At 40.6% G+C, this 26,062-nt stretch overlaps 1 protein-coding gene across 5 annotated transcripts in view; it reads left to right on the top strand.

Annotated features, from left to right (window-relative positions):
- The window catches only part of LDLRAD4 (low density lipoprotein receptor class A domain containing 4), a 288,364-nt gene that overhangs the window by 21,038 nt on the left and 241,264 nt on the right, over positions 1-26,062 (top strand). For 3 of the 5 annotated variants that reach the window (XM_071554878.1, XM_071554877.1, XM_071554882.1), the window contains exon 2: positions 24,969-25,099. The exons of the other annotated variants lie outside the window; for them this stretch is intronic. The gene's annotated coding sequence lies outside the window, so the exon portion shown is untranslated. The remainder of the gene's footprint in view (positions 1-24,968; positions 25,100-26,062) is intronic. 5 annotated transcript variants of the gene reach the window in all.

A 26,062-nucleotide genomic window follows, 5' to 3' on the forward strand; every position in this document is an offset into this window, starting at 1 on the left:
ACTAGAGTGTATGGACAAAGAACTTAAGTCTTCTGGGTTATGCTCAATACTTTATAGTATCAACCAGTTTGAGAGAATACTTTTCAGATAAAAGGTGTCTGTAATATAAACACATTCTAGTGATCTTCAGCAGAAAAAATGCAAGAAAAACAACACTATTAAGTAAAAATTACTACAGAGAGGATAAAATACATGCTCAGGTTATCACAGGCTGAGCATCTGTAGCTGATGTTGCCTGTTATTTTTAGTTAGGTAAGACTGTTCCAGTTGTTTCTAACTTTCTTAAATATGAGCCATTGAGTGAAAATCTTCCATGCTGGCTGTCTGCTTTGGGCTGATTATTGGGGCTGGAAAGCTTCTGAGATGCAGCAAATCAATAGACGTATTTCTGAGCATGAATTTAGGAAAGAACATGATCACTTGTCTCAGCAAGAAGGTCTCACCCATTCGCGACTGTCTTGGAGGGGACTGGACATTTGGTGATTGACCATTGCTGGAGCTGTGCTAGGACATCTGTCATAGTGCTGTGCTTTAAAGTGGATTACTGAAAGGAATCTGGATTTAGACTAAACCTCCAAGTGAGAATGGGAAGGGAGTTACTGTTAATGCAGGTCATTCCTGCCATCCAAATTGATTGCAACCCTTGTGGAGGCACAGCTGTAATGGGGGATGAAGAGAAAGGGTCAGCAATCTGTGGGCTGTGAATGGAGTGGCCAGCTAGGGTGGGATTCTCTCAAGGAAGCTCTGCTGCTGAAGGCAGGCTTCCATCTAGTAGGGGTACGGTAACATGTTTTACTTGGAAGCATCTTGTTTAAGAGAATAAACTGTACTTAAATGATGATTTCTTGATGGTTTGAATCTCACTGTCAGCACTTTGGGAGCACATATGTATGTGTTCTGTGATCTCAATCTGCCCCAGACATAAGCAAACACAGAGCCCTCATTTGTTTGTGGAAAATATCTCTCCAAGGGTCCTAAGTCCTGTCTGCATGTAAAAAACTGCAGGAGGTAGCAGGAGGAATTTATAAGAAAAATAACAATAAAAAACTATTTAGAAACAAGGAGCCTCTATAAATGACCCACTATGGGACTGATATTATAAAAATGGTTGTTTAATTGTGTCAGCAACTGGAAGTACCTGGATTTGGGAGGGAGCTGAGGGAAGAGTAGTGTGAAGAATAACTGCAGAAAAATAACTTCCCCTACCATACTGCATGACAGCGATGGATGGCATTTTTTTATAGCTAACTTAAAAGAGATGAAAAAACACCTCCCGCTTTTGTTTGAGTTGATCTATAAAAGTGCTGGACTGTGAGTTCAGTTAGACCAGGCTTCCTGTGAGTGACTTAGAATGCAGCTGGTAAGATACATAGTTTCTAACTCTCTTGCTCCTATGCCATTTGTCAACTTTATGCTGCTTGTTCTTGCAGGGAACTGTGGATTGCCAGTGGGGCTTAAATACCTGCTAAATCCAGAAACTCCTGGATTTCTGTTGGTTAACACAGGAAATGGCTAGGCTAGTAGAATTATTTCACTTTAGGTCATCAGGCTAAAAGCACAAATAAACATTGCCTGAAAGTTAGACCAAGAAATAAAAAGCCCTGCTGTAAAATGAGGCAGTAACCTGTGTGATTACTCCCAGTGAATAACAACAACATATGCCATCATGTAAAAAGTGGAAATGGGTCTGGAATGGATGGTTAAAGCGGACTTCTGTGCATCTGTCACATGGACCAATAAGTAATTTGTCTTTGTTATTTTATTTATTAATGGTGGTCCCATCAAAATGTCAATAAATACTGTTGGGAATATAGAGGATTCATGTGGTTTTGGATGGATCAGAGCCAGTGGCATGTCTCCATCTTCTGTGATTGTAACAAAGGGAGAAGGAATGCTGAAGTACAAACAGAAAGTTCCAGTGTGCCTTTTGGATACAACTTAAAGCACAGTGTCATGGTAAGGTTAGGACTTTTTGGTGTAAATGCAATGCAGAGACGAACTGACTGTCTCTGGGTTGCACTGCCTTGGAAAGTGCCTACCTGTCCTGCAGCTCATGTTTGCAGCAGCTGCCACTCTTTCAGGTTTGTGCAGCTCAACTTTTTGTCTTTAATCATTTTCAGTCTTGTGCTGATCACTTCAAATTTATTTTTTCCAATAGTAGTAAAGTACACTGATTTTTAAGTATTAAAACTATATCTGCTTTAATATAGCCTATGGTATTTTCTTAGCCCTCTGACATCTAATCCGTATTTCTGTTAGAAACTGTGTCTCCTGTGCTTCTATTTTTCATTCAGCTGCATACCAGTAGTTGGGTAGCCTTTCCCCGGAAGTGTCTGAAGCACCAGGATTCTTGTCCACACTCTGCTTCCTATGATAAGCTGTGTAAGGCAACATCTGTGCAGACCAGAGAAAGCCCCCAAAAGAATACAGGTTGTGTCTGTCTCCCTGCTTATCTCGGCTTGCTTCTTTCCCCTTCTGCACTTGAGGTTTGTCTTGCTATTGCCAGTTTGCAGTCTGCTCATGAAACGGGTCGGTCTCCTGTGACTGGTCCGTGACTGGGTAAGAATTAGTCAGGCTCGGCAGGGTGTTGATTCTCTAGAGAGAGGGAGTGAAGCTGCTGTGCATAGTGAAGGGCTGGGGAGATGCAGTGAAAGGGAAGTGGACAGAGCAGAGCAGGGAAGAGGCTGACCAAGAGAATGCTAAAGGTCTGTGGTGGATGTGGTGAAACCAATGGATAAACCAGAAGAGAAGAGCAGAAAATTATTTCTGAAAATAATTGTGGTGGGGGAATTCTGTTATATTTTAGTTGGTTTTAATTGTCACTTTCCAAGTGAAGAACCTTTATAGGTGACTTTCACCTGTAGTTTACTTAGTCACATCCAGTCCAGGCCTGAAAACTCTCACCTTGTGTCTGATGTCTTGCTTTGTTCTGGGGTGAATGTGGTACTCTGGTCTTAGCTCACCAGAGTATTTTGATCCTTCTACAGTGAAAATGGAAAATTAAATAGGAAAATGGGATCCAGAGACATCAGTTCTATGGCTGTGAAGGAGCAGTAAAAAAAGGGGTATTTTAATTTTGTCCAGCAAATGGGCATTTGCCAAACACAGTGCTAAAAGCAGGAGTCTTGGTGAGAAGGACCGCACTGGGGGGTCTTCTCCAGCAGTGTGTCCTTGGAAGCTGTCCCTCCTTTCGTTTGCTTGTGGCTCTTTTGTCAATTTAAACAGGAAGGCTGGAGAGCCCTTCTCTGAGACTTGTCTTTATTAAGATAGTTTCCTAAAAAGTATGATTGGACTTCAGACTTTAATTTTGCAGAACTTTAATTGCCCTTTGATTGAATGACTCTGGTCATTAGTGCACTTGTAATGGGTTAATGTTCTTTGAGGCTGAAAGTGAATGGCTGTGGTGGGAGAACAGAACTCTTTCCCCTGTGTCATGCTGTAGACAGACTGCTACATCTCTTGTCAGCCTCTGATGTAACTTAATTAATTGTAGTGGAATTACTCCTGATCTATAATTAAGTGAGAAGGAAATTGAACTGGACAGTGTGAGAAGTTCCCTGTGTTGTTGCTTGCGATTTTGAAGAGGAATGGAAGAGTTCACATTTTATTACTGCCAGTCTGTCACCTTGAACATGAAATCCTTCTAACTAAGCACTCCCTCAGAGAAAAAGTTACTGCATTAATTTTCCAAGTTCTTTTGTGGATCTTGTTTTAGGAGTCTTCTTTTTCAGTAATATCAAGGTAAATTTTAGTACTCCTTCTCCTTGGCTTGAGAACTGTAAAGAAAATAATTTGTTATCTCTGTGAGGAAAGAAAGTGTATTTGGCCAAAGATAAAGGTAACTTTGAGGATATATAGTATGAGTTAGAGCTTGAAGAAAAATAACTATGAATGACCGAGTATTTTGTGTGTATTCCAAAATAATGACTTTATTCTGTGTGCACTTAGGCACTTTTTTGTATTTAATTTTTGAAATAATTAAGCTGCAGCATTATTAATGTTTCTCCTTAAGATATCAGTAACACCAATGATTAAAAATCTGATGTTTTATTTTTTAGGTTAATTTTTGTCTTGAAATTCAGTTAGGTAACTTTACTGCTTCATGGCTTCTCAAATTCATCCATTCTCAATAGCTGTTCCTAGTGTTCAAAATAGCAGCACTTTGATTATCAAATATATTCTCCAAGATTCACACACATGACTTCCTCTTTGCATTTTTTGACTTACCATAACTATTAGTATGTTTTCTAAATTAAAATAAATGATTTAGAGAAAATGAGATTGTGAGTCTGTTATTCCATTGGTAAGAAATATTTCCAGAGTAAAGATGCTGCTAAATATTTCATTTGAAAGCAGAAATACTTCTATCTTGCAGGTTAGTAGCTTTATTTTTGTCCTAAAAGTAATCCCAACTGCTGTATGAAAGAAAAAAAGAATCACTGCTTGTGGTATTATTCTGCTTTAAAAAAATAGAAATGAAGTTGACTTCTAAATTTTATTATTTAAAATAAGTTTTTGTGTGGGTTTTTTGATGTAAGGATCTATTCTGGACTTAATGCTCTTAACTGTTTGCCACACCAAAGTGATATTTTTGCACAAGCGGATAATAATTGTACTTCATATAGACCTAGAGAGAGTAAATAGTACCTGTATGTTGCATCTCCCATCACTCAGCTTCTGGAACAACAAATACTTTGTTGTAAATTCCTTAAACCTGGGGCTTTTTGCACAAAGATTTGCTCAAATCCCATTTTTGCAAGAGATGCATCCAGTCTGGATGTGAGAACTAGCAGAGGGGACAGATTGCATGGGGAGGATCTGTTCATGATCTCAATCAGTTCAGGTACTCCAGTTTCTGGCAAACATAGGACCATTTATTAAATTACTGAGGTGAAAATATAGATTGATATAATAACAGTCTTATTGAGAGAGCTGTTGTTAGGAAAACCTTGTGTGTGTGTGTGTGTATACACATACATATACATGTACTCTACCCTGCTCTGGTGAGACCCTACCGGGAGTGCTGTGTCCAGCTCTGGGGTCTCCAACATGATAACGACATGGATCTGTTGGAGCAAGTTCAGAGGAGGGCCACCAAGATGATCGGGGAGCTGCAACACCTCTGCTATGAACCTCTCTGGAAGCTGGAGAGGGACTTTTTACAAGGGCCTGTAGTGATAGGACAAGGGGAATGGCTTTAAAGTGAAGGAGGGCGCGTTTAGATCAGGTGTGCAAAAGGAGTTATTTACAGTGAGGGTGGTGAAACACTGGCACAGGTTGCCAGGAGAGCTGGTGGATGCCCCAGCCCTGGAAACATCCAGGGTCAGGTTGGATGGGACTCAGGGACTGAGGCTGAGGGAGCTGGGATTGTTTAGCCTGGAGAAGAGGAGGCTCAGAGGTGACCTCATCACTGTCTGTAACTACCTGAAGGGAAGTTCTAGCCAGGTGGGGGCTGGTCTCTTCTCCCAGGCACTCAGCAATAGGACAAGGGGGCACGGGCTTAAGCTCTGCCAGGGGAAATTGAAGTTGGAGATCAGAAAAAAATTCTTTACAGAGAGAGTAATCAGGCATTGGAATGGGCTGCCCAGAGAGGTGGTGGATTCACCATCCCTGGAGGTTTTAAACACAGATTGGACGTGGCACTGAGTGCCATGATCTGGTAAATGGACTGGAGTTGGACCAAGGGTTGGACTCAATGATCTCGGAGGTCTTTTCCAACCCAATCAATTCTATGATTCTATGATTCTATGACTCTGAGAAACCTGATCTAGCTGAAGGTGTCCCTGCCCGTTTCAGTGGAGTTGGACTAGATGACATTTAAAGTTCCCTTCTAATCTGAACGATTGTATGAGTCTATGATACGTCTTTAACTAAGTGCCGTTCCTTACTTTTTACTTGGATAAACACATTCCTGTTGGAGCAGTGGAAAAGTGTTCCATCTAACAGTACACTAGGTGCAAATTTTAAAATACATTTTCTGCTAATAAAGTATATTTTTGGTAGTGTTTATATCCTGTCACAGAACCTTATTCCCTTATTTCTGTAGCTGTTATCAAATGTTTGTGATTGGTATGCTTGGGAAGGTGGTGAGGGTGCAATAGGGAAAATTAAACTTGTGATGAAATATCTGTGCTGGGTGGCTAGAATTTCATTTAAGCGTGGTAGGATTTGGGAAGTGTGTACATCATGTCTAGTGTCATGTGAGAGAACAAATAAATTTCCAGTTATCTGCAAAGCAGATCCTCAGCAGTTGTAAGCTATCCCAAAGCAAATTATGCTAATAGAGGTTGGACTATATTTCTCTGACTAGTTGAAATCTGTCCTTCTGTCTGTCTCTTCCCAGAGATGCTGCTGTGGTGTCTTTTGGATTCCACCCTTTTTTATTAAGGAATTCTTGGCATTTAAAAACTGGTAAATGAGCTCCAGATGAGCCTCTCTCACTAAAATAGTGATTCTCACTTTACTTCTATCCTTTCTACAGAAATATAGCTTTTCTTCCTGTTGTTTTTCCATTGACTCCAGAAGTATTCTTTCAGGTCACACTTCAGCTGACTTAGTCCAGTATTGCCACTCAAGCTCCATAAAAAGAGAGGAAAACTATTGCTCAATCTTTTTTTTTTTTTGGTAGAAGGACAATAAAGAACAAAATCAGGATTTGACAAATTTAGAAAGAGGATGCATTTTATGTGTTAGAAAAACATTAGATGCCATGTGTAAATGTGGAACTGTTTTTTAAGGATACTTGATGCTGTCATTTATATATTTTGATTTATTTTAGAAGTTTTTATGTCCAGGGTAATTTGAGACAACTTCTACATGGTTAAAATAATTTAGACTGTAGATCAGGCACTGTAGATTAGTACTAGCTAAAGATTCAATTGTGAAAGTATATGTAGTGACCTTATTTTTGTCAGAGGTTTTGGACTGCAAATGGCTAATCTTGAGTTCTACACAATGTCATTTACTGTTAGTTTGTTCTTAGAAAATTATGAAATTATCATTTTGAAATGTTCTTCTAAACAGTATTAAATACAAGAGTTAAAAGAAGCAAAGAGAGGTATCGTATTAGAGGAATTCTCAATAAAAATTGATTTGAAACAAAATCATCCTTAATGATAAGTGTCATTTGAAGATGACCTGTGATTACAACCCACAGTTTTGCTGTCATTTAAGCTAGAGGGGACATGTGTTACTGCTTTGCTCAATTGATGAGATTGGATGGATGATTGAATGATGAGACTGCAAGCCAGGTCTTTAGCTTGTCAGCTCATGCCTAATTCACAATGACAGTGTGCATGGAAGGCAAGCGTCTGTATCCTGTCATATTTAAGCTTCTAGTTATAGCTTTCTTTCTATGTTAATTCTGTAGGTGCTCCAAAACAGACCAGAGAAGGAAAAGATGGCTCTGGACAGAAAGTTTTGTGCATGATGCTTGCCTTTTTATTCCCCATTTCCTTATTTTAGTGTTTCCATGTAGAAATTATATATTAAGGAACTGTTATCCATTAACAAAAATATTTAACTGTCTGGGAAAACAGTCTGTGTTTTTATAAAATACTTTTTCAGTTCATTGCCTGCCTTTGCAGTTTCCAAAGCTTTTTGAATCTGCTATTTTCCCTTTTCCTTGGGATTTTCACATTTCTTCTGTTCTTGCCCCTTCTCCCTCACTTGACTCTGTGTCATAGATGTTTCTATCACTGGAAGTTGTGTTGGTACCAGTAACAGCTGGTGTCATAATCAGTCCTAACTACTGCATGGAGCTGACTACATTGCCAGTAGTTTCATATAATAAAGCTACTGAAATCTGCCTCTTAACTTATGTTTTAAGATGTTTCGTTATTGCACTGTAATGATTTTACCCCTGCTGCTTAGCAGAAGCCTAGTGACAGGAAAAGGAAGGTAGCTATCTGGACCTGTTTGCTAAATGAACATCAAGAAAATGAAAGTTGTTAAATGAACATCAGAAACGGCAAACATGAGAATGATGCGATAAGAGAAAATATTAAAGAGTTACTAGTATGTTAAAACAATTCAGATGGAACTCTGATCTTCTAGGAACAGATATCATTTTAAGATTTGTGGTTTAGATTTTTATAGGATACTAAAAAGTTCAGTCATGGTGACCAGTGAATCACTTTTCATGTTTAGGTGGTTTAAAAAGTGAAGCTCTTTATGATAAAGCTCTTTAAGATGAAGCTACTTAGTAGAAGATACCCCAGGCAGGTGAAACTACTTTTTTTTTCACCCGTGTGGTTTGCTTCACTCTCTTCCTAGAGATTGTCACACCTTCATTGTCACAGGTGACTCTGTAGAAATTGGTTCACTCACTGTCTGTCAGCCAAATGGAGTTACCATTCTCCTGGCAGACAATGGCAATAGGTGGTAGATTTTTCATGTGGTAGCATATGCTGTGAGGCAAATACTTGAAAACAGTGTAAATGATGTGACATTAACTAGTTTTGAGCCCTAACAAGTTGAACAGATTCCACTTGTGCAGATGCTCTGTCATTGTCACAGAGGAGCGATGCATCTGTGAGTGCATGTGATGCAAGCAGCCCACTGGGGACTCACACCCCTTGCAGCTTTAGTGTTGCTTCATTTCATTACACTGGTTCCACAGTTTTATTTTGCAGGGCGTATTATGTAAATCATGTATATTATTGGTTCTTTAGATTATTTGTGTTTTCTCTAGCTGGATGAGTAAGTATTATGCAGAAGATTTGGGAGGTTGCATAAGCTTCAGGACTTAGCAACATGATGAATTATCGTGACATAGTTGATCAAGTTGTTATACCATGCTGTGTTCTGTGTTCATGAAGCTGCCTTAATGCACCTAAAAATGGGAAAATCAGACACATAATTGGTACATTCCCTTGGGTTTACATTTTTAGTGCACTGTGTAATTTTTCTTCTCAGTCTCAAAGAAGAGTCTAGCTCTGGTCTCAGCTGTGCATACATGTTCCTGTCCTCCTTGAAGAGTGGATGTTGCAACATGTGGCACAGAACAGTCTCCACTAAGCTGCATGTCACATTCTGTATGCATCTTTGGCATTATCTATATATTGATTACCATAACCAAAATCATTTGGCACATAGATTGTAAGGAAACATGAATACAGTTTAAATGTATTAGAGGGATACATCGGAGTCAAATTAGGACACCTACTGTCAAAATTGTAGAAATGTGCGCAGTTAAAATGACTACATTTGCATGTAGCTTGATTCACTACAGATTAATAAAATGTACAAGCCATGAGATGGTGGTGTGACTGCCTTATTGGAAAAAGTCTTTGGGAACAGAGTAGCAGGAAGTGTAGAATATATGTGATGTATGCAGAATATTTGTAATATATGCATATCAAATATTTAATATAGTATGTCAAGTCTTCTCTGGGGACACCCCCTTGTTGTGGGGGAGAAGCTTGCATGCCCTCATGAGGTTGAGAGCTATGCTGGAGGTGGTTTGTGCCGCCGGTAGGGTCTCCCATGCCAGACAGGTCTCAGCTGAAGGGTCAGACAAAGTGTGTCCATGGGCAGGATGGGCTCGCTAGCCGTCTGGCAACCATCCTAGGAGAAGGACAACTGCAACCCCAAACCCGGGCAGATGGAGCTTGTTTAGCCCTGTAAGGCCATCCATCTAAGAGAAGGATACTCTAACCAAACCTACGTCCTGAGGTATTCGCTGTCACCATCCAAGCTCGCTAGGCCGTGGCAGATGAACCTTAGGAGTAAAGGGTGGGGCCAGTTCTGTGCACGCTGTGCCTCACCTAAAAAACCCATTGTGCAGGTTTGAAGGGTTCACCCACATTGCAAAGCCCTGTAGCGACAGGTGAGGGTTGAAAATGGCAGGTGATAGGAAGCAGCTGGAAGCCGCAGACCCAACCCTGCATGCAGGCGGTTCAGGATATGGGTCATTAGAGACTTGACCCCAGAGATGACAGTCTCATGAGGCAGCATCCTGAATGACCAAGCAGCCTTTTCTAGGGACAGCACTGCTTGCTCCACACGGAGAGGGGCCTAGCAAAGGTGGCCTAAACAAAGCTCATCTCCACACCCGGTTGGATAACCGCGGCCAACCGGCATCTTCCATGCGGTCAAACAAAACCAAAGAGATTTCAAAGGCATACACCTGCCTGCAAAGGTGTGCTCAAACTAACACTCGCATGTTGGAACATCAGAACCATGCTTGATACTGGGGATAGTGGACGTCCTGAGCGTCGTTCTGCTCTAATTGCCCACGAACTGCCACGGCTCAACATTGACATTGCTGCTCTCAGTGAAGTTCGTCTTCATGAGGAAGGCAGCCTTAAAGAACATGGTGCTGGCCACACACTCTACTGGTCAGGCAAATCCAAAACCGAAAGACACCTTTCAGGAGTTGGCTTCATGATTAAAAACTCCATTGCCTCCAAACTTGAAAATCTGCCGACAGGTCATTCCGATCGCATTATGTCCTTATGCCTCCCTCTACACAACAAGCAACATGTTGTTCTTTTTAGCGTATATGCCCCAACTCTCCAAGCTGACCCAGTGGAAAAAGACAAATTCTACACAGACCTGTGCCGCCTCACCCAAAATGTTCCTGCAGATGATAAGATCATAATGCTTGGTGACTTCAACGCCAGAGTAGGTAAGAATTCTGAAGCCTGGAAAGGAGTCCTGGGCAAGCATGGCGTTGGAAACTGCAACGACAACGGATGCCTCCTGCTACAGTTTTGCGCAGAACAGCAGCTCACCATCACCAACACTATCTTTCAACAGAAAGACAGCCTGAAGACAACCTGGATGCATCTTCGATCCAAGCACTGGCACCTCATTGGCTATATCTTAGTACAACAGAGAAATGTCAGTGATGTCCGTCATACTCGAGTGATGCCGAGTGCAGAATGTCAAACAGACCACCGCCTTGTGCGCTGCAAACTTAACCTCCACTTCAAGCCCAAACCTAAGAGAGGCGGCATTCCAAGGAGGAGGCTCCACGTCAGCAATCTACAAACAGTCACAGTGAGAGACAGCTTCCAGGTAAACCTTCAAACTAGACTTAAAGATAATCCCATAGATTCCTCTCCTGAAGCGCTTTGGCAACATATTAAAAGTTGCATCCTGCAGTCCTCTGAAGAGTCCCTAGGGTTCTCCTCCAAGAAAAACAAAGACTGGTTTGATGAGAACAATCAAGAGATCCAGGAATTGCTGAAGAAGAAGAGAACTGCTCACCAAGCACACCTTGCTCAGCCATCTTGCCATATAAAAAAAGCCGCCTTTCGTCTTGCATGCAGCAAGCTCCAACAGAAACTTCGAGACATCCAGAACAAATGGTGGCTCGACCTAGCAGAAAAGACACAACTATGCGCAGATTTGGGTGACCAAAGAGGGTTCTATGAGGCCCTGAAAGCAGTGTACGGACCCACACACCAGGTTCAAAGCCCCCTACTCAGTGCAGATGGTCAACTGCTTCTAACAGATAAAACCTCCATCCTGAACCAATGGTCTGAGCACTTTCAGACTCTCTTCACTGCCAACCGTGTACTCTAAGGCTCAGCAATTCAGCACATTACACAACAACCGGTGAAACATGAATTGGATGCAGTCCCTACTATGGGAGAGATACACAAGGCCATACAACAGGTGAAAACTGGCAAGGCAGCTGGGGTTGATGGAATTCCATGTGAAATCTGGAAGCATGGAGGTCAAGCACTCCATGCCAAATTCCACGAGCTTGTTGTGCGTTGCTGGGAACAAGGGGAACTACCACCAGATCGCTGTGATGCAGTCATTATCATCCTGTACAAGAAGAAAGGAGAAAAATCATACTGCTCAAATTCCTGAGGTATTACTTTGCTCTCCATTGCTGGTAAAATCCTTGCAAGAATACTTCTGAACAGATTAGTACCCACTATTGCAGAAGATCTTCTACCTGAAAGCCAGTGTGGTTTCAGAGCCAATAGGAGCACCACAGACATGGTGTTTGTTCTCAGACAACTGCAAGAGAAGTGTAGGGAACAGAATGAAGGACTCTATGTAACCTTCATTGACCTCACCAAAGCTTTCAACACTGTGAGCAGAAAAGGCCTGTGGCAGATCTTGGAACGTTTAGGATGTCCCCCCACGTTCCTCAAAATGATCATCCTGCTACATGAGGATCAGCGTGGACAAGTCAGATATGGCGATGCACTCTCTGAGCCCTTTCCAATAACCAGTGGTGTGGAACAAGGTGTGTTATTACTATTCTCAGTGAGTGTGGAACAAGGTGTGTTATTACTATTCTCAGTGAGTGAAATACACACAGTATACTTGAGAGATTTAGGAAGGCTGGGAATTTTATGTAATCCATGTGGTGAATTGGTATATTTGTGAAGCAGGAGTATTTTTTGCCACCCATGCATTTCCACCAATGTGCATTCTGTTTGTATAGCACTAGGCCACAAAAAAAGGAATCTCAGAAAACTGATATCTTTAACACGTCATCCAGAAGTGGCTATTATTTTCCACAATTTTCAGGTGTATAAACCACACTGCTGTTCTAGAGGTGTTTACTAGCTGTTTCAAGGACTTTGATACATAAATTCACATTTTTTAAAATAAAACCCGTGCTTCTCACTTAGTATAGCATTAGTTAGCACTCAAAAAACATAACCTTTCTTCCTGTGAGCTTGTCTACCTGGTTTTATTTCTAGACATTAGTATCCAGTGCCTTGGTACCTTGTTAGAAATAACAGGCAAGACTTTAAGGTAATAGGTAGTCACTGGCCCATTTACCTGACAAATGAATGCATTTTCCCCCACTCTGTCCACAGAAAGTTTCTTTTGCCCATCAGGTTCAGGTCCAGTGCTGCAGCTGCATTCCAGTGGGCCAGCAGGGGTTGTATGAGAATTTTCTCCCTGTTTGCTTTGCAGTGGCAATGTAGGGCACTGGTAAGATTGGTCAAAAGCCATTCAGCCAGGACAAGTTACATGTATCCTTCAGGTCACTCACGCAGCCTGACCTTATCCTTCTGTCCATTCCACCCTTATTCCATCATACTTCTTGCAGTGTTCATTTTCTAGATTAAAAAACAAGTGCTGTCTCTTTTAATCTGTTAAATCCCTTTTCTGTTCTTGTTTCATGGATGGGCTTAGCCCTATTTTCTATGGATGTAATGAAACATCCTGTTGCACCCTTCCTCCTGTTGGTCACTTCATAGCTCACTGTTTACATTCAAAACTGTGACTCCTGATCTTCTCTTGCAGGAACCCTGACTCGATTGCTGTAATCATAGACTGTCCAAGTTCTGGTTAACACAAGCGTATCATACTTTTGAACTATGTGTATGTATTTAATTTACAGGCATTTTTTCTGCAACTTGAGAGTCTCCAGAGGGTAGTGAAGCAGCTTTGCAAACAAAGCCAGCAACAAAACTAGACTGGATGATCCTAGCAGATAAAGTAATTGGTCTGTCTGCTGCTTGAAAAGTCCCATACAAGCTCTACCACCATATCCTGACTCGTGATGTTGAAGGCAAAGAGTATTTCCTGCTCGGTCTCACAGTTGAACCTGCTAAAGAACATGAATCTGATAGTGAGGTTGTGTTGTGAGGGCTGCTTGTGGCTTATATTTGCCAAGACTGCACAACTGTTTGACGTTTCTGTGAAGTATTTAATTAGCAAATATTTTTAATTGAAAACATTTTTGAATTGTATAGATAGATTTCAGGTGAAAGCTCTGGTGAATGAAATGAATTACCAGTTTGCACTGCAAATCTTTTTCTAAAATCCCAAATTCTAAAATATGTCATAAGGATGAACCAAGAAGGAAGATCCTTTCTTGGTTGCCTGGAACAGCCTCCACTGTTGTTCTGCACCTGGACTATTATTCTCTTTTGTCACTGCTGTTTCTTTTTTGTCCCTATTGTTTGAGGATGGTTTCTTTTTCTCTCAAATTGTGCGGTAAGTGCTTTGTAGTGTACCCTCTTCTGTTTCTCCATAGCTTCCTATGTGTTCTCCATACACTCCTTTCATTCCTGTGTTGGAGTTTTCTGGTGGGAGCTCCCACTCATCACAGCTGCTGCCATTTTCCCAATGTACTGCAGTGAAGAGCTGGAAGATACCAGTTTCAGGAGTACCTGTGGAGCTTGCAAATTTTGGTCTCTTGTGATGAATGAGGTTTGAATTGAAGATCAGAGGTGGGGGCCTCTTCTGCTCTAGGTGAAAGACCAGGAGTTGTTGGAAGCAGAACAGTGCATCCTGTGGGGACTGGCCCCTGGGGTCAGCTCTAATGCCCAGCTGACTGCCCATGAGTCTGTGGTGGGGCCGTGGATGTCAGTGTCTGTCCTGGTTCAGCAAGTGGGATCAGTTTATCACTGTGTGGGGGTGACTAAAGCTATGTATTCCACAACCTCTATTCATTTCCCAAGAACTGTTAACAATAGACCATTTGGAGCAGCTGCCCAGGGCACACCTGACCCCTCAGTGTGTGAGCTGGGTGTCAAAGACACCTGTGAGATAAGAGCTGTGATAACTCCCTTCCAGCAAGTCGTTAGCACCTTCACACCGAGCCTGAGGGGATGTGTCTGCTAATGGGCCAGCAACAATTCCAAAATACCCCATGACTCACAGAGTCAGATCACCCATTGTGTGACTCCCCACCCTGGGGGAGGTACTGAGTGCTCCCACCTGGACCTGAGCGGATAGAATCTGGGGATTTGAAGACCTTGAGGGACCACTCATTAGATCCAGAGGAGGACCAGGACCTCAACAGGAGGAGACCACCGCTCTCAACCAGACTGCGACCACCACTCTTCACCAGACTGCAACTGTCAGCTGCACCAACAGGTTCTTCACTTCCTTTTGCTTTGGAGTTGCGGGAACCACATGGGGTTCAGCACAGGGGCCAACAAACATCATTGTGTTTGTGCCTGAGGGTAATGGGTTACACTTCTGGGTTTTGTGGGTTAAAACCAATTTCTCTTTGTGCCATTGCATTTATTGTAATATTGTTATTAAATTGTGACTCTGACTTATAATCTCTTTTGTGTTGGGTTCATTTCTCTTGCCGGTTTACATTTAAACCAGCACAGTGTCCTTTTATTCTGCTTCAGGTAATGGGCCTAGTCACTATTGATGGTAACATACCAGCCAGTTGTGCAGACACATCTGGCACTTGCATTCTGAATAAACTATTGTAGGTGCATGAATGAGGACTCGCTTTGGTTGAACTGCATCTGTGCAGTGGTCTGGTGTGTGAAATGATCAAATGCAACTGCTCTTTTGGCATGTAAAGCACAGGACAGAGAGCTCTGCTTCCCAGGGAGGCAGATATGTGAGTTTTAAATTATGTGAAAGTATCAGCCCTTGTGGTGAGAGGAGAATGTGGAGATCTTGGAGTCCTAGGTGCAACTCACAATTCCTCTAAGAGGGAATTTACTTTGTGAAGGAAGGTTTCTCATGCACGGTTTGAGCTTTTCACAAGCATATGGGTAGGTAGGAAGAGTTTGCCAAATGTGTTATTGTTACATAAAACATGCAACATCTGACAGATACGAAAAGGGTTATAATAAATGATTCCTTTATACTCCCTCTTTGAAAAAGCTAAACAAAATGGTAATACAAAGCCCATCAGATTTTCTTGCCCATTTATGAGGTTCTCTTTGTTAGTGTGGAAATTCTGGCTGTGGGCATGGGCTAACAATGGCTGAATCTGTTTGAGAGCTTTCTGTTGGGCAAGTATTGTGCTATTTTGAATTACAGTGTTCATTTTGGTTTATTTGGCTTTGCTATTAATACCTGTGTATATGTGGGATATTATTTCCAATATCTCATTTCCATTTCCAGTCCTGCATCTGCTATAATGCAGAGATATGTGAGGCTGCTTGAAGTTCTTAGATTTTTTTGGTCTCCTTTCTCCCCTCTCTGTCTTTCCCATTTTTAAAGCTGTACTAGTTTTCTGAAGGATAAAGTGAAGTTAAAAAAAGAAGTAGAGTTGTTTTTAGGAGCTAGGGATTATTTTGCTTTACTGGAAATATTTAGCCAAGTTAGTGGTTTGGAAATATTTTCATGAGAACTGCTGAGCTAAAAGTTACTGAGACAAAATTCCATAAAAATAACTGTGAACTCCAGTTTATAACAAAGTCATTGTTGGCAGCCTTCTGTTTCAAAACTTTCCATAGCTGCAAGAAAAAAAGACTTATGGATCAAAGTGATCTGAATTTTTTTTGGCAATTAGAAAAAGTTAACATTTGGATTTGAACCCCACTGTGACTAGTTCATTTCCATTCATTTATTACTCTGTATCCTTGATAAGAATGACACCAAGGAACAGAGGATGGGAAGAGACACTTTTTTTCTATTTAAAATTAGTTCCACAAGATGGAAATTTGGCAACAGACATGGAAACTAAGCAAATCTGTTTACAGAGCTCTCTGCCTCTCTGTGTAATGAAACCAACAAGAAAGCTCAAATAAGGAGAGATTTTAATGATGAAGCCACACTTTGTTGAAATTTTTCTTTGTGCTGTTTTCTTGGTCTTTTTACCCTGATAATAAACTATTTTGTGTGAGACGTAATGGAAATTGATGCCAGCCCTAATCTTGTGCCCTGTGCTCTTCTGAGCTTCTGACCACTCTTCACACTAATGAGCCAGGTACAAAGATCTGGAAGTGGTGATATCAGAGAAGCTGAGGGTGTTAGAGGTAGTGCTAGCATAAATGTTAGGAGAGAATTTCAGACAATAATTTAAGGGCTGTGGCTACTGTTAATGCAGGAACACATGGGAGTAAGTGGAATCAGTTTCCTGTTGCTAATTCCTACAAATCCTTGTTGTATCTTTTCAGAATTCAGGTGGGTGTACCCATGCCCTCTGTGGTAGGCTAGCAGGAAACAGCTAGGATGGGAGGCTGGAAAGACATGATTTCCTGCACCATTAACTTAATGATCAGCAAAAATGAGCCAATAGGGCAATGGATATTAGTGTATTAATCTAGTAAAGAATAGTAGCAATATGAGTAAGATCAAGGAGAAAACTTGAGAGAAGCTGTGACTTACTGACTCAGGAAATCTTCTGGGGCTATGCAGTTGCTGACAGTCCTACACATCTGGCAGAGAGGAAAATATTTTAATTTTTTAAAAAATATTGCTTACTTTCTGATCCTCAGATTAAAAATAGTGACAAAATTAAATAAAGTCTTGTCTTCACTGAAGAGCTTCAAAAGGCGAAATTGTTATACTTTGCTTGTGCTCTGTCTTAGTTATGTATGTAGCCATATATAAAGGTGAGAAGTTGGTGGTACCTTAAATTTGCTGGATGTTTGGCTTCAAAATAAGCAAATGCTTATGGATTTTTCTTAAATGAAAAGATAGAAAATGTCATTCCTTTGTTCTCTAACATCTTGTCTGCAAAGATGCAGAATTTATCTATTATGAGTATAATATCTACTTCATAATGCAATTTTTACAAATATGTTACTGAAATAAATACAAACTCTGCGGGAAGAGTCAACTTTACAAAAGGAAATGCCACCTTTCAAAGTAACTGAAGCCCTTTGAGAGAGTGAACGTATGGGTGAATAAGAAAGATCTGGATGGCGTCCCAGAGGTATTTAACAATTCTGCACCAGAAGGAAGCCAAGCAGCTGTGTATGAAAAAGGAGGGTCATGTCATGGACTAATACGTGGGTAAAAGATGGGAAGAATAAGGTAGGAATAAGTGATTTCTTCTGACAGTCACCAGAGTAGTTTGACTGGTTGATACATTCAGCATACAAAAAGTATCCTGGAAAGGAGCTTGTTTATGGGAGAGAAAGGGTGCTGATGACACTCACTTGCTCATGATAGAGAGGTTGAAGTGAACCATGAGGAACTGGAGGAGTGCCTGATGTGGCTGTGTGACTGAGTGCTGAAAGAGCAGATAAAATTCAGTGCAGGTAAATGGAAAGTGATTTACTTGGGGAAAAACCCCTGTGATTCTGCTAAAAAGCGGTGAGCTTGAACTGATTGTTACCATGAGTGAGTCACTTACCAGGTTATGGTAAACAGCAGTGTAAAACAGGAGCTCACTACTCTACACTGATCGGAAAACCAAATAAAATCCTAGGAAATAGTAATAAAGGAATAGAGAATTAAAGGGATGGTATCCTTGTTGCCACTGTGTAAGTTCATGGGCCACCTGCATCTTGTATAATGTGCAGTTCAGGTCTCCTCAGCTCAAACCCAATACAGGAGAATGAGAAAAATTTGGAAAAAGCAGCAGTTTTAAGCGATACAGAAGAGCTTATGTACACAGAAACCAAGGATTCTTTATCCTGGGAGGACGACACATTGGAAGATATTCTTGAGGTCTGCAGTATTGTGAGTGGTGGGGAGGAGACCGTGCACGGGTTCCTTTGTTCACTGTCACTTTGAACATGAGTTTTAGAGGAGGCATCAAGTAGAATATAAGCAAACAGAAGAGAGGTGGGTCTTCTTAAAATGCTGTGCCAAAAAATATTGTGTTTGCTGAAATTTTACACTGGTCCACTTTCTGACAGTAAAGGCTCAAAAAAGAGTGAGTATTTTTTCTGTGATTGTATGTATGATGTAATTGATAGGTGCACTTTGAAACATTGGTGTTTTCAATGGTCTTTTGCAGTTTTGTGTAGCCTTGTATTTCCCACAGTAGTTAACTATCACAAACCTATAAAGATAAATGAGATAAGCTCATTTAGCTGAATTAAATGGCCTTTCTGCATATATAAAATTATTGGAATCTTTTTTTAATGTGTGAAGAACTCTTTTGGGGTTTTCTCATTCAAGTTTTCCAGCTTCCTCAATTACTTAATAGGATATGGTACCTTTACTTGGGTTTTGAAAAGTAGTCTTGGATAGTAAATGTCTCCACCATTCCCTTTGGTCCTAGAAAATTGACATTCTCAACATGTTTGAGAACTTCAGTTGTGCACGAAGGAGAAATACTGTAAATTACAGTGGTGAGGGTTTGTTTGCAGCCCTGGATTCTCGCTAAGGCGTTGTGCCTCTTTAGGCATACACATTGTTATTAAAGAAGGTTAAGTTGTGCTTTGTCCCTTGAACAGGTCAAGGTTTTTCTCATAGCCAGCTTCCTCTGAAATAATCCTTCTTTAATTACCTCCACTAAAATATGGAGGCCCAGGTTTTATGCAAAGAAAGCTAGGGCCTCTGCCTCTATATCCTCATCGTAGCCATAGGGCGTGGTTTTCTTGCATATGGCTCTCCTGGTTTTGGAGCTCACACATTGCTGAAAGAGCAGGACTTCCATTGAAAGCACAGGAATAATGACACCACCAAGAGTTTTTATCTGCTCCTTCCTGGTTCAGGTAAGCTCAGTTTCCTTCTTGCCAAGGTCACTCACCTCAGTAGCAGCATACATTACACTCATGTTCCATAGAAGGCACACAAGTGCATGCACTTAGAAGGTCCATGGGCTTTATGTCTTCACCCCCTCCATCCCCTTCACTCTATTCTGAACCTTCACTTGAGATTTCGACAGTCATCCTTGACAGCCTTATCAGGACTGGCCTCTGTTGCTTTGCCTTGCACATTCTTGCTCCTTGTACCGTATCTGGTCTGGGAATTTTAGTTTCCTGCACTAGCTGGAGGGTTGGGGTGTGCATGAATGAGCCTCCATTGCTCACTGAATCCTGACAAGAGATTTTTGGTTTTACCTGTTGATTCTCCTCACAGCACTAGGAGACCTTCATTTGTTTCTTTTCTGATGGACACTTTCTCTTTTAGGAAGCCTGTAGCATTGTCTGTCTGTGAAAAGGGCCAATAGTCTTTTTGGTTATGCAGTGCCTGGTGTGATACTTGTGTGTGATGGACTGGTGTGTAATGTTTTTCTTCTGAAATGAGAGACGAATCTGAGGATGGTCTTGAACACAGTTGCAGAGAAAGCACAAGTATCAAAGTTTAATGGGAACCCAGGTTTCCTGATGGCAACTTGTTGTGCTAACAGCAGATTCATTTGTTTCCTAATTAATCAGAAGGAGTGTTCTTTTTATTTCAGCCATCTGGTGGAGAGCATGTTGTTTAGCTTCTTGCTACTGCAGATTGGAGCTACACAGGAAAAAGGATGTTTCAACTTCTGTGTTTGGCTTGTTTTTCAAGGTTGACTCAGTACAGAGCACATTAAAACATAAACTAATCAGCTGCAAAGTTCAGCTCTCAAGGACTGCAAAAATTTAACTTAAATTGTCCTTCCTGAAAAGATAAGATGGTGATATTAATTGCTTGTTATTACTTGTTTTGTTCTATGTAATCAATTGTCAAGACAAAAATCAAAATTTCCTGAGTGAGCTGCAGAACTATTCTAGGATACTGAATTTGTACCACTTTGTAGAGAACATTCAATGTTGCTTTTACATTTCTTCTTTGGATTAATGTCAAAAGCATATTGCCTGTCAAACAATTTGTTGTTGAGTGTGCCATTAGCTTGCTAACTCCTCACAAGGATTTTAAAACATTGCATTTCTTTTCCTTCCAGAAGTCCCTTTAGCACAGCCTTTCTTTGGAAGCTATATTGTTCTTGTGGAATATTTTCTGAGGAGCAGTCTGTCCCTATGCCATGTTTACTGTATTTTTGCCTTGCAGCCAGCAGATTTTAGTACAAACTTGTCTGGGGGTGGCCTTGTCCTATTTTCCTCTTAGATGGTTCTGGCATTTATAGAGCTTGGGAGATCGTGCTTCTGAATTTTCCAGTCTGAAGAGCTCGAGCCAAAACAGCAGGGGAGATAGCAAACCTGTATGTTGTTTGGCTTATGGCAGCTGGGCCTGTTTTTCCTTTGACCTAAAGCAATGGCAGCTTTTCTTGAGTTTTCTGTGGAGGAGGGGGGAAGCAAAGAAGAGGAAAGCTACGTGAGGAAAACTGCTTTATCTCTGTGCTTGGAAAAAACAAGCCTTACCCACCTCAACAGTCCCTCTTTTTGCAACCCCTAGTTCAAGCTACTTTTACATTGCATATAGAGGTTGCCCGAGTTTGTGAATACTGATTATACATAAGAAAAGAGATGGTGATTTGTTTTGATATGACATAAAATTTTTGCAAAACAAGCTCTTTTTATGTTGCTGTACCATAGCACTTGGGGCGGTCCCGTGGTGTAATGTTGAGCACTCCGGACTCTGGATCACAAGGTCATGAGTTCGAGTCTCAGTTAAGACCGTACCGGGCAGTTCAATGCCTCCCTGCCATCCCATCCCGTCAGATCTCGGATGATCAGCAGGCTCAGCCCCGGTTAGTACCGGGTGCTGTGACAGTCCCGAGGACTTCACTGTCACTGTCCAAGCTTGCTCGGCTGTGGCAGATGGACCTCAGGACTGAAACGGTGGGGCCAGTTCTGTACACGCTGTGCCTCACCTAAAAAATCCACTGCGCAGGCTGGAAGGGCACGTGGGGAGAGCCCTTCCCAAATCTGCGTTCGCGAAGTTTGGCCATACACACACATACACCACAGCACTTGCAGATTGGACTTTATATTAGAGGACTGGCTTCTTTGCAGTTTTTAGTAACATTTGATAGCTTCCTACCAAACCTGTATTTTCTCCCTTACTTCGTGGTCACTGCAAAAAATACTACAGTGAAGTAGGGCCCAGAGTCGCCACTGAGGAATGAACTGTGATAAATGACTGCAGGAAAATATGAAAAACACTGCAGATGGGTGGCTCAGAGAACATAACAAGTCTTGTGGTTTGACCTTGTGCTTGAAGAGCCCTTCTTGTCTGTAAACATTGTCTCTGGAGTTGTCCCCTCTAAATGAGGTTTCCTGTGGAAATACATGTCAGTGTTGCTGCCTTTGACATGTCCTAGTCTTATATTTATCAGCAGATGTTTCAGTTAAGTTTTTAATTTTTGTAACAGAAATATTTAGTTGTGCCACAGAATGAATTTATTCTCAGGGGAATGGGTTTGCATGTGATTGTTGGAATTCTGAGCTTTTGAATTCCAGAGGCATGGAGAGTTCCCTAAAAAGTTTGTGAGAACAACAGAGAATGTTGAGGCTTCGTACATGTTTGAAGTGGAACTCTAAAGAACACAGTGCATGTGTGCCAAGAATTTCCAAGGAACTCCCAGTGATTAAACCAAATTAAAAAACATCATATCTCTAAAGGTTGATAGGATTCCTGTTTGTATGTCTGCACTAGTATGGGACAAATGGGTGACAGATCCTGAGCCTCCTCAAGCTGAATGTAAAGGAAAATAAACACTTCATGTTTCTCTGTGTTTTAATACTTTCTCCCTTTGTTACTGCATAGTTTTTCCTTACAGATGTGTGTGGATCTTCGTGATGCCTGTTGTCGGCAAAACTATTGCTTCTGCTGTAGTTCTGGCAAGGGGTGACAGTGCAGAAGCTACATGGCTGCTTCTTTTGTGAGGAAGCTGTTGGCCAGCTTCATAGTGCAAATTCTTATGCAGAATAGGAATTTTCTTAATTGGCAGCTTTGATGAATTTCCCTCCTCCCCTCTTGTCCCCATTCGCAACTCTGAGTTGGTCAGTCATATACCTAAATCGTATTTCAGCCTAGGGGGAAGGTTATTTGAGCCTGTAAATGGATGTAAGAAGCAAGGAGAACATTAGAGCAGATGCACATTACCCTAAAGGTTTCTCCTTGGGATAAGAAGGGTTAGCAGAAAGTTGGTGCTGTAGAACCAGCATCTCCAGTCTCTCTTGGCTGAGCAGTGTAAATGCCTCAGGCTGTCAGAGTGGGACAGGAAGGAGCTGAGCCTTTAAAAAAATATGCTGGCTTCAAAATCATTAGGCCTGTTACGTAGGCAAGTAGTCCAAATTTGCCTAACAGTTCTATATTTATTTTTCTCTCTTCTTTCCATTCAGGAAGTCCAAATTTTGCACTATGAGGCTTTCTTTCCTGTATAGATTAATTTGTTACCAGTCATCCTCACACTGAAAATTTCACTCTTTGTGCACAGGGAGACGATTTAAATTAGATACATTAAAAAAAAATCATAATCCATTCTGATGTGATAATTTACTTCATTTTACTTTAATAATCACTTCTTTTTTTTGTCTAACATGAACTTTTCCTGCTTTTTGTAGAGTTTTGTTCTACAAATCTCAGTGGGCTGTAGTGAATTGTCGTCCTCTTTTTCCAATGATTGTCCTAATTCTGAAGGCAAAACACAAAGGACTATGTTCTCTCTTGGACTTTAGTACTGGTCCTCACCTTACTTTTGTCACTAAATGTAATAATTCCTATAATTTGTCTTCTGATATTTAATACTTCTGTTGCCCTTAGGAATATATTTTCTTTCAATGTTAAAGTTACTCATGGAGGCTGCAGTCACGACTTACTAATTTCTCTGTTCTTTTAATGTTCTCAAGAATGTCTTTCTTAACATTAGTGAGCGTATCTGGTAGATTTTTTTGCTGATATTAATTGCTGCTTAACCAAGTGCCCTTGAAAGTCAGTTATGTAAATGAACAGCCTTGAGCTGGCCATAAGAATGAAGCTGGCTTGAGTTTTAATTTAATAATTGAGGAATTGGAACATAAAATGCTCTCTTAAAATCTAAAATAGGATAGTTATATTCTTTATTAGACAAATTCTAATTGCATGAACTGTATCAGCACTTTAACATTTAGCTTAGGTGATCCCTTTACATGCAGGTGAGCACTTTGAATGTATATTATTAGGAAAAAGCCTTGTATTTAGTTGTCTTAGATAATTTTAGTTGAGTATTTTGAAAGAAATTACTAATTTGTCGTGGCTTTAAAATAACAAGTAGAGTCCTTCTTGAAATATATTCTTTACATCTCATTTTTTTCCTTTCTTAACTTAGCGATCATAAAAGTTGCTGTAAAAGTTCCTTGTCTTTTTCCCGAAGATGCATCATACTTGAATCTCTTGGCTTATTAAAAAGTACGTGGGTTCTGGACAATGGAGGTACATCATGTCCATTTGGGTAACGGTTATTTATTGTTACATATGATACAAAAACTGGTGGATGCGAAGTTATTTGCAAATACAGGCTTGGCAAACCTCCTCTGGAATTCGGAAAGGGTTTTCCAGCTCGACTTAGTCATTTTTTCCCAAATGTCTTGGCATAACTGATCACTCAGGAGTGACATATGGTAGAAACATGCTCTGAGGGACAAGTCTCCCGGATGGCGCACAGCACCACACAAGATAGACAGATGGTGGCTTATTCAACCTTGGAAAAAGTTTAATCCTACATATTGGCACGTCGGCCTGGGTACTGCGTACTGAGAGAGAGGCACACACATGCCTGTGAAATCTGAAGCAAAGCTTTAGTGAGTTTGCTTGCTGTTACTGAAAGAACTAGAAAGATTGAGCTGATACTATACTGCAAGAGTGTATGCTAAATTATGGGCTCAACATGCTATCCAGAAAAGGAGAGGTTCCCTGGAAAAGTGGAAATCCCAGAGGAAGCAGAACACTGCAGAAAATAAAATTTGCTGAACTTTTCATTGTTGTTTCTGGACTGAAAAATGTTTATTCAGCAAAGCTGTTGAGCACTTAATTTATTCACAAATACCTGTTGACTAATTGAAGTGTCTAATAGGAGAAGGAGTATTTTATGTTTTTCATGGGTTTACTTCTGTTTCAGGGCTTGGGACAGGTTTTCTGAAGCATGTTGCCACTTCACAGCACAGAAACTGTAACCTTTCTCTTAATTAGGTTGAAACAAAAAGTTACAAATTCCCCAACAGTAATTTTAAATTTAGATCAGAAAATGAAAAGTGTACATTGCAGGTTTTTTCTTAAATAAGTAGAAGAAATCAGGCCTTTCACTCTTATATCTTTGTGTTTAAGACAGTGAAGAGAGAGACAGAATATCTGACACTGAAAACAAATCAGCTTTGAATTCTTTCTGGAAACCATGTAGTGGTTGCTTGCTTGAAATTCTTGGGTCAGAGCTGTGTTCAGTAAGGATTTTGAAAATACTGACCCACTGAGCAGATAAAGAATTTCCTGCCAAACTTTTTACTCCTACTTTCTTTTTCTTGTAGATCACACTCAATATTCACAACTAGAAGGAAAAGAAAGACTCTCCTGACTCTCTGGACTCCAAGGATATCATTATGTTGTATTGGATGCATTTAAAGTAGATAAGACTTCTTTCTGAAACACATTGAGAAAGGTAACTGTAATTCAAACAAGCTAATCTTTTGCCAGTAGAGGAATAGTTTGTTCAAATTAATCACATTCTAGTAACATTTCAGCCATGCTATACCTCGACAGTGGCCCTTTGTATACATATTTTAGGTGTTGATGTGTTTGTATAGATACATATCCATAAATATAGCTATAGCTAAACTTTACCAGTAATTTTTAGATGTTGGAAGATTTTGATTTTTCAGCCCTTATGTATTTTGTGGAAATATACTGGTTTAAAGCAATTCCCTTAGGTGAAAGAGGTGTGGAAGGAAGAGGAAGGAGAAGTGAGTGTTGGTAATTACTTGCATGGATGTGGGAGACCCAGTTAATGTTCCTGTTGTGCCTCATGAGAAGAATGACTTGAAAATGAGATCCCAGCCAGTGAACTATAAAGTCAAATGGCTCAAGCAGCAGTGATTGACACATACATTTAAATTACAGTGTGTTTTGAGGGACACAGAGATTACTGCAAAGACAGAGAATAATTCAGTAACCTCTTTAGGATATGCACTGAAGAAGTAAGAGATATCAAATTCTTGTATTCAGCTGAGGGTGCTCTTGTGTAATATAAAAGTATGCTTACTTTTGGGCTAGTATAAACAAAGATTTGCTCTTCCTGTGGATGTGAGCACCCTTCAGGTATTTAATGTTTTGCTATGCATCTTTGTGAGAAATGGTGACCACAGCATAACCAAACCTGAAGTTCCATAATAATTGCTGCAAGAACTAGTGTGCTTCGTAAATAAAAATTTTAATAATTCTATTTTGTGCCCAAGAGCACAGTCTGAAAAAATGTGACAATTTGCTCTCTGTCTAGACTCTACAAGAGTTTCGTGCACAGAAGCAGTGAGTGTTTTGGTGGCCCTTATGACAGAGTTCTGCCTTGGTGTCAAGAAACATGCCTGTGGGCCTTCTAGATAGCATATATTTCTGAGACAGAGTGCTA

This window comes from Pithys albifrons, chromosome 4 (assembly GCF_047495875.1).
Source record: "Pithys albifrons albifrons isolate INPA30051 chromosome 4, PitAlb_v1, whole genome shotgun sequence".
NCBI lineage: Eukaryota > Metazoa > Chordata > Aves > Passeriformes > Thamnophilidae > Pithys > Pithys albifrons.